At 42.5% G+C, this 11,476-nt stretch overlaps 1 long non-coding RNA gene across 1 annotated transcript; it reads right to left on the bottom strand.

Moving 5' to 3' along the window:
• Positions 1 to 1,140: 1,140 nt before the first annotated feature.
• LOC112979762 (uncharacterized) lies at positions 1,141 to 5,287 on the bottom strand. Its single transcript, XR_003258263.2, has 3 exons — positions 5,166 to 5,287; positions 4,124 to 4,267; positions 1,141 to 1,570 (listed from the first exon to the last, which is right to left on the bottom strand). It is a non-coding gene; the product is annotated as an uncharacterized LOC112979762 (long non-coding RNA).
• Between the last annotated feature and the right edge of the window lie 6,189 nt (positions 5,288 to 11,476).

Below are 11,476 nucleotides of genomic sequence, written 5' to 3'. Positions count from 1 at the left end.
TACTGATACATTTCTCTAGCGGGCATATATTCCTACCTAATGGAAAATCTTAAATGCTGTTTAAGCTCTTAATTGGCAAACTGAGTATCTTCTGACCACTAGCAAGGCTGTGTTTCTGCATCAAGGAAAAAAAAAGTGTTTTGTTTTTTCTTCTAATAAAAGATTACAAAATTCAAAGGCAGATTTGGAGATGTCTTGTCCTAAATTTCCCTCTGTCTTCCCAGAATCTCCCTCTGCTCTTTGTTCACTTTCCCTTGTAGGACCAAAATGTTGCACCATTTTTTTCACACTTCTTTCTCCCAAACGCTGGTCCTGCTTTACCTTCAATTGCTTTCCTCCTGTATTTCTGTTTTCCGGGCATGCCTTGGAGGGGTTTTACCTTTCCCTTCCACAGTACCCACAGTGGCTGTTTGAGGGAAATCCCTCCGTCTCTTCCCATGTGACCAGGGAAAGGTTCGGCACAGCGAGGAGAGGAACAGGCGCACCTCTCCTGCGAGGATCTGTGCAGTCCCCAGCCTGAGGGTCTGCGCTGGCCGTGGTGAGCAGCCTGGGGGAACCCCCACCCAGCTACATGCTCTGCGTGCTGCGGGGAAGAGCTCCGTTTTCTCCTGGGGCTGAAGATGGCAGTGCAAACCTACTCCAATCCCTTTCTCTCAAGATGCCTTCAAGGATTTTGTGTCTGTGGCAGGATGGCTGCTTTCCCAGCAGACTCTGCTGCAGGCCTCCCTCTCTTCTTTAAAAGCATCTCTGGGACTGCGTCGGACGTATCAGGTTTTACCAGTTGTTCTCTCTCCTGTTGAACTAGCATTCCCATTCCCACTGGCAGCCGTCTCTCCTGAGCCAGCCAGGAAGACGTTCTTGTAAACCGAACAGAAGGTAAAGAGCTGCAGGTGCCAAGAGAGTCCTTTCACACATATTATTTAGTTTTATAAGAGCATTTGGGGGTCAGGCATCGTTCCCTGCCGGCATTCAGTTCCTATGAAAGTTTTAAAGCAGCTTTGAAGACAGCTCTTAGCAGAGCCTTCCTTTTCAAGTTGTACATTAAACATAAGAAATGACATTTGAAGAAATACTTTTATATATGTTAATCTCTAATCTTCTAAGAATAAGCTAATCAGATGCAAAAACTCTATTTCCCAACAGCATATGACATGTCATCTTAATAGAGACATCTTCCCTGGCAGTGTGGTTTCCTTAACAGCAGAAAAGCAGAAAGCTGTCCTCATGGAGGCTGGTAGAAATAACACAACAGTGACAAAGTAATTCCACTGCAACACAGTCGAGAAGCCTCCAGACTGGCACTTGTCACTGAATATTGCATGTCACCAGCGGCTGGTAGCAAAACTAATAGTGCACCTCTGAAAAGTGCCCACCTGAGAGAAGGCTGACCTTCCTTCGCCTCTGGTGCCCTGGCAGTACCTCGGGCAAGTCGCTCTCGTCTCCTGTCCGTTGTGTGCGGGAAGGGATTTTACCGAGAACGAGAAACACTTTCAGCTCAGCCTTCATCCACGCCCAGAAATTTAAGCGGAAGAGGAGATAGGTGATTGAGAGATCTTTGAAGAGTCACCACCTGTTAAAAGAAACCAAAAGAAGCCATATGACTGCTAGCCGAATGTTTTTACCTTCCATTATTTCTAATGTCTCCAGCTACTATAACTGTAAGATGAGCAACACGGAAGGGAACTACATTCTGTCTGCAAGCTTTCCTACAGCAATATGTGAGAACAGCAGTTTTATTACAGGTATAAAATGTTACAAATATAAAATGAATATTTTTGCAGTTTTTTTTCTCTTTTAAGACTTTTCCTTAACAAGAACGTAAAATTAAAAACACTGTATTTTTACTTGTAAGAAATAGTAGCAAAATTTCACAATAATCAGCTTTATTACACTGTAAGTCATTAGCCAATGTTTTATAAGAAATGTTGTCTTTTCTTTGGATTTATTTATGCCATGAAAACACACTTAACATCTCAGGAAAATAAAACCCCATAGCTCAACATAAAATAACTAGTGGGTCGCTGGTTAATTTTCCTCAGAAGTATTAAAGTGCTGAACAGCTGAATGAGAATTCAGCCAGGAATAAAGTACCGAAAGGACTACTTCACTCACAGTTTCATTTATGCAAAAATAAAGGAACAAATGCCCCCAGCAACACAAAACCAACACACAGTGTGCAGCAAGGGAGTCCCCATTTGTGACTTTGTTCATCCAAGAACAAGGGAAGGTTTGCCAAGTGCATTAGGGCCTGTCAAAAACACTTAAAAATGTTTGAGTCACCACAGTGGCTGTGACCTGGCACGCCTATGACTTTTTTTTTGTTGATTAAACTTCATTAGAGGTGAAAAAGCTGCATGCCATTGCAAGAGAGGAGAGAAGGAAGCACTAACAGGCTACTTTCCAAACAGATTTCCCAGAAACAGAGCAATTAACAGGGTGCCTCAGCAATGCTTTTTGTGCACTTCCATTTGTTATGTCACAGAGTGTCAACTGAAAGCTTAATGAATCATAAAATGCAGCATTTTTATGATTGTTTCTTCATGTCTAATCCAGATATTTCTGAATACACAGGGTATTAGTAGAACACATGCAGCATTTGGAACTAGCTTCCCCTTGACCAAGGGCACACACACAAAACAAACCGTTCTGCGAGCAGAGGACCTAATGAAGCCTGGTTTGTCATGGATTTCATCTGGAAGTTGAGTTCACTGGTAGCAAACTGGGTGTGGATTTTGGGCGAAACTTTCCTGGAGTCAGGATACTCCTATAGTAGCTGCTGTCATGTGGATTCTCTTGTGTCTTACATAAGGTTGAGCCCTCATTAGAGGGGCTCTCCCTTGTTAGGGGCGCTCTTAGAGTCTCTCCTGTACCTGGCTTTTGATTTTCATGAATTTGTAGGAATTTAATCATTTGCAGACTGCTGCTGCTCTCAAATTTGTTTGAACTTGGCTAGTGGGTTAAAAAGCTGCCACAGCAGGACAGACAGATGCAAGACAATGTCCAAATAACAGTTGCATAAGCCTTGTTTCCTTAGAAAACCAGACCAAAAAATTCCCAGACCCACAAAAAGGAAATTACAGAGAAAGAAAAGAGCAATGTAAACAATACATTGACAACAGCTAAAAAAACACCTCCCACTCCTACTGCAGCAAAAAAATCTACACGCGCGAAACAATGTTCTTCAGGCAAATTTTGTTCACAGATTAGAAACATCTTCAAACTCTCATTTAGCACAATAGTTTGACTTTCTCATACACTACATTCAAGTTAGCTTCCAAAGCACGTGCTTTATCATCATAATATCTATAAGGCAATACAATACATTAAAGGAATGCTATCTAGCAGATGACATTTCTTATTGTAGAAGCAGAAAGATATCAGTAGAGGTCCATCTTAGTTTTGTCTCAAAACAGGCACAAGAAAGATAAATAACAGAATGAGGATTCAGTCTCTTTAAAGGTATTTTGTGTCTTGTAAGCCATAGTTTTCTTTCCTCAGTATTTTTCATCAAAAGCAGGACCAAAGCAAACTTTCAGAAAACAACTCCTTGGTCCTGCAGAAGCTCAGATCTGGACATGCATCTGTCTCTAAGACCCAGCTCTTCATTCAGTTTACATGGAGTTAATTGCCCGATTCGCACAAAGCTGCAGGCTGTGTGTTGACAATATAATTCTGACCCGCTCTCAGGCTTAGCTAATGGGCCTGAGCTAGCAAGAGGCATTTGATAATGAACTTTCATTCAAGAGCTAGAGCGAGTCTTCCTCACTAATGGTTCAGTTAAAGAGTGTCTGCATTTTACAAATACTTCTCTGTTCTTTTACTAGAGTTTCTTTTAGTTGTTTTTTGCATATAAACTGCTTATCTTGCTACACAAATTTTGAAATATTAGGCAAGATGTCACATGATACAGATAATTTTTAGATCTCAGCCTGGCTGATGTGATCCAAGAAAATCTATGTGATAACTTTACTTCTAGGTGAAGGCGGAGGAACAGCAGATTTGCAGTTTAGGCATTTTGCTATCATACTGTAAAGCAAGGTGGCTCTGAGCGTGCCCAGATGCTGACCCTTAGGCCCCTAAGGAATTTCACTGGGTAGACTCAGTGCTCCATAACTTAACTTACCTTCACTGCAAGACAGTGCCTGAGTGGCGAGTCAGATGTCTACGTTTTTCGCTTTAGATGCTATGGACAGCACAGAGTCCACAAAGACTGGGCATATACTTCAGCATATAGGTCCTTGTGAGGATCCGGTCCTGTGATCTTGTTCTGTGGAAGGAATGGGAGCAGCAGGGACAAGCTGATGTAAGGAAATATTCAACAAAGTTTTGGGATGGTAAAGCCTACCTTACAAGGAAACATGTCCTATAAAAGCTAGCTAGCTTGACTGAGGAATATAATTGGCAGACACTAGTAACAGTCTGGACTCACCAATAAAGATGGTTTATGACTTTTGTTTAATGTCCTTTCAGATATGTTTGTTGCTAAAAGATATCTTGATATGAATGTATTTCTTTGGATTTTTCAAGTTTCTTTTCCGCTTCCAAAAGTTACTCCTACCTCTCTTTGCCCCAACTTTTACCTTTTTCTTTGTTTTCATTTTGGGCTTTAAGGGATAATTCTGCTTTAGAAAGTTGTCTTCCTCAATCCCCTTCCTTTTGCCTTTCCTGTGAGCTATTTTTAGTGTTTCTGACAAGTCATTAATCATAGCAAGTGACTGAAGCTGGTGAGTTTTAGCTCCGTAATGAAGCAGAAACAAGTCATAGGTGAGGTTCTCTCTGAATGGCTTTGTCATGTAAATGACACAGGAATTGTAGCACCTTGGCTATACTATAACTTACTTTTGAACCAACAACTTGATCATTTTTTTAAACACATACATATTTCTCTTTGCAAACTCTTAACAGTGATCTCTTCCAAGAGAGAATTTAATTTTCTTTTAGGAACATTTATACAGGCGATGGAGGACAGGACTGTGTGGCAACAGAAAGGAAGGTTTGCCCTCAACTGAGATCTCTAATGCTAATTATGGTGTCACAGCAACATTTGCAGTCCTTTCCCAACTTTACATCTTTTTCTTCCTCCCCTTCTGTTCCTTCCTTTTGTCTTTCCTCCTAGTTGTAGTTCTTGCTTGATATATTTTTTTACCTTTTCCTCTCCTCCTTACCAGTCATCACAGTTGAGTGGAATGGCAACTTAGACACTGCTGAAAAGAGTTCAGACTGCAAGACAGCTGATAAAGACGCTCTGTCATCCCCACACTGAAACAGCAGCACTGTGCACAGCATTCGGCATGATCCGAGCTACTGTAGATCTGCAAAGATATACACTATTGTTTCCACTGGGGCAAGTTCAGGTGTGCAGTGTTCAAGATAAACAAGAGTTCAGCTGTTGAACCAAACACTGGCAGCTTTTACGGCATTTCCTCCTGCACTGCCCACGTGGCTGCCTGTGCTGCACAGCCATCATTCACCTGGCTGCAGCCCTGCCCGGGGGACTCTGCTCAGGGCGGCTGTGCTAAGTGCTGCTGCGGTGCAATAAACAGGAGGTGCTGCATTTGTGAGCAGTTGAGTCGGTAGGTAGATTAAATCTGATACTGGGAGAAGAGACTATAAAACCAAAGGTTAAGCAATCTGGAATACCATTCGAAGGAGGCACGTTACATTCTTCTTTCTTCTCCTTTCCTTGTTTCTGAATTAGCTGCACTGCTAGCACTAAATTTTAATTCTCTCAGAGTTTGCTCCTTACAATATGTGGGTGAAATAGAGTCAAGATTTTTGTGATTTCTCTATCTTATGGAACACCCTTTACCGTACTAACAATATAGCACTCCTCTAATAAATGTATGTGGAGCTTTATTTTTCTGGGGGTAACGTGACAAATTTTCTCGCTAACTGTCCAGGTACGTGGAAGCAGTCGGTTGTGAAATGTTTGTGTTCGGTGAAGTGTTACTGAAGTGCCTGGTTTCAGGAGTAACATAAGTGGGTGCTCATTATAAAGGGAGCATTTGTCCTCGCTTACAACAACCGTGCTTCGTTGCTTTAGCAGATGAGCTGTGCTAGTTGCCACTGGTTTGTTTTTCTAATGCCTCCTCTCCCAGGGATACAAAACCCCCCACAAGAAGCAGTGACCACTAACTGCTGAGTGCAGAAACAAATGTGCATTCAGGAACTATCTAATACCAGAACTATCTTATTTTCTTTCCTTGCCCCCATTTTGTCCATTTTCTGCGTTTTGGATGGTTACATCACTTACATGGAAGCCTAAAAGCACCTAGACAATTGTTTGGAAACCCAAGCAGAGCAGGTGAAATTATTTCACTTCCTCCCCACGACCAAGAAGCTTGATCTATCTGTGGCAATTACACATTATGGTTTAAAAACAAACTTTTGCATTCAGTGGAACATGTGCATTTTTCAAAATAAGCACACCGGACTTGGAGTAACCCAGAAATACCAAGGTATTAATGCAGACAAGAATTTTATTGTTCTCATATTCTGGGTATTTGTAACTTTCTTATCACATTTGAATTATTATTCCCTCATCTCTAAATGAGAGTCTGCCAGATGCATCTGTCTCTTGAACTGCTCCTTTGTATGCTAGATCCAATACAAGCATCAGCATGCATTAATATTTCTATTTTTGCACCAAGCACCAGCTCATAAAATGACAAATATGATAGCACAAAAACAGAATTTAATTGAGGCTGCTGATGATCAGAATCATATTTTTCCTGGTGAGAAGCGAGAAGATTTTGACGAGATCTAAATAGAGTAAAGTTCTTTGTTACTTGCAGCTTTGGGGATTCAGATGAGCACTGATTGATCTTTGCCCCTTTATTTTCTCTGAATATCAGCTATTAAATATCTCTGCTCAGGAGTCATCTTGATTGCTTGCTAGAGGAGAATATACTATAGAGAGACTTGTTACATTCCCCAACTCCCCCCACCTCCCTTGGTGATTTTATCTCAAACACACATAAAAATAACATTCTGCCATTATTCCACCACGTAAAATTCAGGTTTGGCACTTGGGTCTGCTTTGAGATGGGAGGATACAAATCCACGCACCTTTTAAAAATAAAAAAATTTGCTCCTTCATTTATGCATAATAGTTGGAACACTTCATATTGCAAAGAGTTCACTTTTAGCTCAAGATCCCACCCAGGAAAGCTTTTTTCCCCACATCATTTGTCTGTTTCTATTTAGCCATAAGAAGTCAGGATTCAAAACCTTCTTTTACTCTTTTTCTCCTTCATTATACGGCAACAGAGCTCGTGGTATAAGCCACACCAAGTGTTTCTCTTGATTCTGCCTTCATAACAAGAGACATTTTAAAGGGCATGGGGAAGAAAGCGTAGTTTATACTGCTTTATACTGTAATGGAACTAAGAGGATGATAGGGAAGTGTGACAGCAAACAAGCAGAGCAAGGTTTCTGCAGGAACAGGGCTTACAATAAGTATTTGAGGGCTGGGTCCTCTTATTTCATGCTAAGTGATCGCTAGCAGGGGTGTATCGTCAAAGCTGGCCAGGTAAGTAACTGTGCTTTGGGAGAGCAGAACCTAATTTCTAATTCTAAGAAGTCTGTGTTTCAAACAAGCATTGACTTATTTTTTTTAAACCGTGAGTCACAGCAGGTAAGATGACAATATTAATTCCTGCTGCTCTCAGCAAAACCTGGGATTGTCAGGCAGGACTGATGAGCTCTTTAGCTAGCAGTGAGGCTGGCTCCATTTGGGAAGATCCACCCACTGAGCAAACTCAAACCTAGAAATGACTGGTCCAGTTTAAAGCCTGAGTGCCACCTTAGAAATTATATATGTTATATATAGATATACATATAGGACCCCCCCCCACCTCATTTATTTATCTGTCTTTATCAAAATGCTCTAGGAAGCAGCTGGAATTTAGCACGAGCAGCAGCACAACCTCGGGTAGCCTGCATTCGTCCTTAGTTTGGGAGCTGCTAAAGAAACTGGACGTGACAAGGTGCTTGTTTATGGGACCGCGGTGGGTTGCCCTGCATAATGGCATGATAGGAAGCAGGCTGGATTTTACCAGCAAAACTAATCCGTTCAGATTTGATTCTCACTCCTCCCCAGCTTCTGGGTGGACTTTGTCAATATTCGAGTTTCCGCTTTTCCTTTTGCAGAGGACAGCAGGAGGGCACTCCTTTGGCCGGAGCTAGACCGGCACCAGCCATACGATCTGCTGCGAGCTCTAAGGCAAAATGCCGAGAAACAGTTCTCACACACAGCAACAGCTACAGACTCCACCATTTTTCAAGAGGCACAGCGCAGCTTTTGGAGATGTCCCGTGTCCAGGACAGGTACTGCTGCCATCTACAGGAATATCAAGGTCCTATTCAGCTGCAGTGCCAGAACTTATTTTTTTTAATAAGCGTGTATACACATGCACACACACAGTCACACCATTACTTCTCACTAAGAGTTTAAGTCTGACACAAAATATTTGTGGCCCTGGCTTTGAGGTAGTGACAGAAAAGGTTGTTACAGCTCCCAAGACCTGCAGTCACAGTCGCACCAGAGAGGAGGACCCTGGCCAGTCAGCACAGTCCGTTTCCACGAGGCCCTCTACTTCCCAGGTCCTTCAGCCATTTCCTTCTGGGCAAGGAAATATCCTGTCCATTGAGCAGAGAGAACTGAAGCCCTGGAGAAGGTATTTGTTAACATCACCCAAGAAGCCTGCAGCCAAAGCAGCTTTTCCGAGTCCCAGGAAAGTGCCTTATTCCCCTGGAGGGGCGTAGGATGTCTCCTTTCCTTCTCATCACAGCTGATCACTCTGGCGGGTTTGGTTTATGGTCACTTCACCTGTGACTTGAAGCTCCTGTGTCAGTGGGAGCAAAGTTAGGCCAATGTCAGATGCTTTTCAAAACTCTAGTGTCTGAGATACATCTCAAATAAAAAAAAGGCTTCAAAGTCTGGTAGTTGAGAACAAAAGCATATCAACATCTAGTCCATGCAGTCTGAAAGTTCACACAGAGAGCCCTGAAGCAGACTTCAGTTATGATCTGGCTCAGTTTTGTAGCCTCTAGCTTACTGGATGTGTCCCCTCTTAAAACTGCAAGGCTGAATCTGAGGTTTGTACAGAGCTTTCTACCAGCTTCAGGATTTTAGCTATCTTCCTAAAATCTGAAAATTGGGGGGGGGGGGGGGGGGGGGGGGAATCTTCAACAGGTCACCCCCTTTGAATTTTATTATGGGACGCCTTACTGATCAGTACTGCTTGAGAAGCTTTCACTGTCACCCCAGTGAGTAGGAAACTCAAACTTTCACTCAGTAGATTTGAAGTAGTGGAAGTAAAGCCTTAATTAATTTCAGGAGAGCACAGATAGTCAAGTCAGACTATTCTTCTCCAGGTTCAAAAGAGGAGAGACTGAAAAAGGCTTTGACGCATCTGTCACTGACGCTGCCCTAATATACACGGACTACAGAGCTCCTCATGAGAGCAAAAGCAGACTAAAGAGGAATTCCCAAAGCTCATTATACAGTACTTGCAAATGAGTTGAAGTGCTTAGTCTTTGATTTCTGGAGTTGCCAAACACGGACTCAAATCACAACCTCCCCAGCACGCACACTACATAACTAGGACATATACTGAGGAAATCAACAGGAGGAAATTTTCCCTCCTTAGAGTTCAGGGTATCAACAGAGCTGCTTTGCACTTACCGTTCAGTGACTGCATCCTTAATACTCCTCAGACATACGTCTCTTTTCTCCACTAGAATGACAAGCATAGTATCCGTGGTGCCCTGCCCTTTTCCTTTGCTAGCCCCTGAAAAGACCCTGTTAGCCACCCTGAAGGACGCAGTGTGGGTGTCCCTGCTCCCGGTCCGGCAGCACCGAGCAGAAACTGGCGCCTGCAGGGCTCTGGCCTGGCCTCGGGGAGGTAGTCGGGTTTGGGAAGCTGCACAGCTTATTGTCTTTATGTGGTGCATTTTTCTCTGAATCAAAAGATTCACATTTCTTTGTCTAATTTCTGTCTCTGGTTTAAAGAGCTAACATTGCCATTCCCTTCCTCATGCTTTTTTTGTTGAGTGAGGGGAACCCACTTTCATTTGGAAGTGCTGTTCCAACATGATGTCATCCAAGCACAGAGGATTAAATCCCCTGCTAACGTAGACTGACATGAACCAATTGCCTTCAAGCATTGTAGCTGTGTTAGAGCTAGCCCAGAGCTTCTTCAGGCTTCTTTTAGTCATCAGTTAATGTAGCATTAGTTACTTTTGGCATCCCTAGGACTCCTTTATTTCATTCCCAGAAGGCAAAATGTCTAGGGAGTTACATAATTGAATAGTAATCCTCCATGTGATTTACATTTATGTGATCACTGAGCACTCAGTCTATGAGCGCTAGCTTTCTGGCAGCTTTGCCAGACTGAGTGGCCAGAAAACTCAACAATTGGGTCAAATTTTGTAATTATGCAGTTAAAATCGGGGGAAGCCTTCCACAGACTCATCAGGAAACCACCTAAGGTACTAGCTTTGGTGTTTTTTCTTGAGATGTATCTCAACTACATGGTTCTTCTGTTTGGGTGTGATCTTTTGTTTCTGACTAAATAAGCCCATACTGTGTGGGCTCTTACAGAGTGCTGGTAACAACATCATCAAGGCTCTGTGTCTGATCCCCAGGCTGGACACATGCTACATAGAAAGGGGTTTGTGCATCTCAAAATGCACAGGAGGAACTGCTAACATAGAGCCCGGGGGGAGAAGTCATCCTTTTGGTAAAGCCCGATCATGTCGGCCTGGAATAGCCACCACCAGTGGTTTTTCAAGATGAGAAAGAGCACAAGAAAGCTTATTTTCAACAGGATTTACAAATAGTTTCTCCTGCCTGTGGCAGGAGGATGGTCTAGATTCCCTGTGATCCTTTCTATCTCAATTTTTTTTAGAAATACATAGGACCTAATCCATTTCTTTAACCTACAGTTGAGGAGCTAGAGGCACCTCAAAGTTAAATCACAATTCATTTTGTGGCTGTTTTCTGGATTAGTAATTACATGTGGAGGAAAAACAAGCCTCATGAATTATACATAGTTATTGGCTTGATTTCAAAAGCTCTTGACGTTGAGGGTATAAGTAATCTAATTAGTCTTTTGTACCACAAACCTTTCCTTTCTTCTAAGGAGGATAGTGCATTGTAATTATTATTGTGTTACCAAAAGCAAGCCGCAAACTAAATAAAACCTGATGCAGTTGGCTGGCAACATTAACATGATACTTTCCATTTAGTGTAAGTGCATTAATGGTTAAACATTTGGGAAAAATGTTTCACATGTGGCTTTGATTTCTGCCATTTCTTCCACAGGCAGAGCCACGAAACAGAGCACATTTCTGTCAAGAAAGGCAGCAGGAGCCCAGGAGAGGCAGCGTGCTTGCAGGGCACTGTCACGAGCTCGCCTCCGAAGGACCTTTCTTCAGCAGTTCTTTAGGGAGGAAAGAATGGCGATGTATT

This window comes from Dromaius novaehollandiae, chromosome 6 (genome assembly GCF_036370855.1).
Source record: "Dromaius novaehollandiae isolate bDroNov1 chromosome 6, bDroNov1.hap1, whole genome shotgun sequence".
NCBI classification, from domain to species: domain Eukaryota; kingdom Metazoa; phylum Chordata; class Aves; order Casuariiformes; family Dromaiidae; genus Dromaius; species Dromaius novaehollandiae.
Note: the sequence above shows the minus strand (reverse complement) of the source record. Positions and strands in the feature narration are given on the sequence as shown.